Source organism: Protopterus annectens, chromosome 2.part0 (assembly GCF_019279795.1).
Source record: "Protopterus annectens isolate FY-2018-M chromosome 2.part0, PAN1.0, whole genome shotgun sequence".
NCBI lineage: Eukaryota > Metazoa > Chordata > Ceratodontiformes > Protopteridae > Protopterus > Protopterus annectens.
The window spans coordinates 806,363,115-806,364,127 of NC_056728.1; the positions used below are offsets into that span (position 1 = coordinate 806,363,115).

The window sequence follows — 1,013 nt, forward strand, 5'->3', positions numbered from 1 at the left end:
TTTTATCCAAGACAATATACTACATGGCTGGAAATATATTGTCTGATCTGATTAATATACAGTGATTAACTAGAAATGTATGGACTGAAAATCTTCCACACAGAGAAGTTTCTTACACTGTTTTGTTTTTGGACCCACTACAATTTAGTGGGTTGTTTTGAGACTTCGGGGATACCATGGAGATTACTTTTTCTCTGTGTCTCTCTCTGACTCCTATCTCTCCATGCACCCTTGTGGACAACAGCAGGACTGAGCCTGTCACTCTTGGGGGGTTGAGAGTAGAGGGAGTGAGAAGAGGGGTGATGTCTGTCCACCCTTGCCGCCTGGCGGCAACTTCAGATCAGATGTGGCGACATGCCAAATTTAAGCATATTACTAAGCAGAGGAAAATAAACTAACCAGAATTCCCTCAGTAACGGTGAGTGAAGAAGGAATAGCCCAGCACCAAATCTCCACACGGGCGATGGGTGCAGGGAAATGTGACGTATGAAAGTTTGTCTCCCTGGCACCGCCCAGGGGGCCTAAGTCCTTGTGATTGAGGCTCAACCCATGGATGGTGTGAGGCTGGTGATGGCCCCTGGCACATCGGGATCAGGTCTTCCCGGAGTCGGGTTGTTTGTGAATGCAGCCCAAAGTGGGTGGTAAATTCCATCTAAGGCAAAACACCGGCACAAGACCAATATCAGACAAGTACCGTAAGGAAAAGTTGAAAAGAACTTTGAAGAGAGAGTTCAAGAGGGAGTGAAACCATTCAGATGTAAACGGGTGGGGTCTGCATGATCTGCCCGGAGGAATCAACACAGCGGCCGCATGGCTGCCCGGGGTGAGGTGGATCCCCCTCTGGGGGTGGGGGACTGGCCACGGGTGTGCTAGCCGCTGTCGGGCACATTTCCTCCATGGTGGTGCACTGTGGTCACCCTGCTAGACAGGGGTTCAGGGAAGTAAATAGTGTGGGAAGAAACAGCCAGGGAATTGTTATGGCTAGGCTTGTATAGGCCCTAGGGCTGATAGCC

General features: G+C 50.0%; 1 non-coding gene across 1 annotated transcript in view; it reads left to right on the plus strand.

Moving 5' to 3' along the window:
• The first annotated feature begins 330 nt into the window (after positions 1-330).
• Positions 331-1,013, plus strand: part of LOC122793870 — a 3,883-nt gene continuing 3,200 nt past the window's right edge. The window contains exon 1 of the ribosomal RNA XR_006363585.1: positions 331-1,013. This exon is cut by the window's right edge and continues 3,200 nt beyond it. This is a non-coding gene — a ribosomal RNA (28S ribosomal RNA).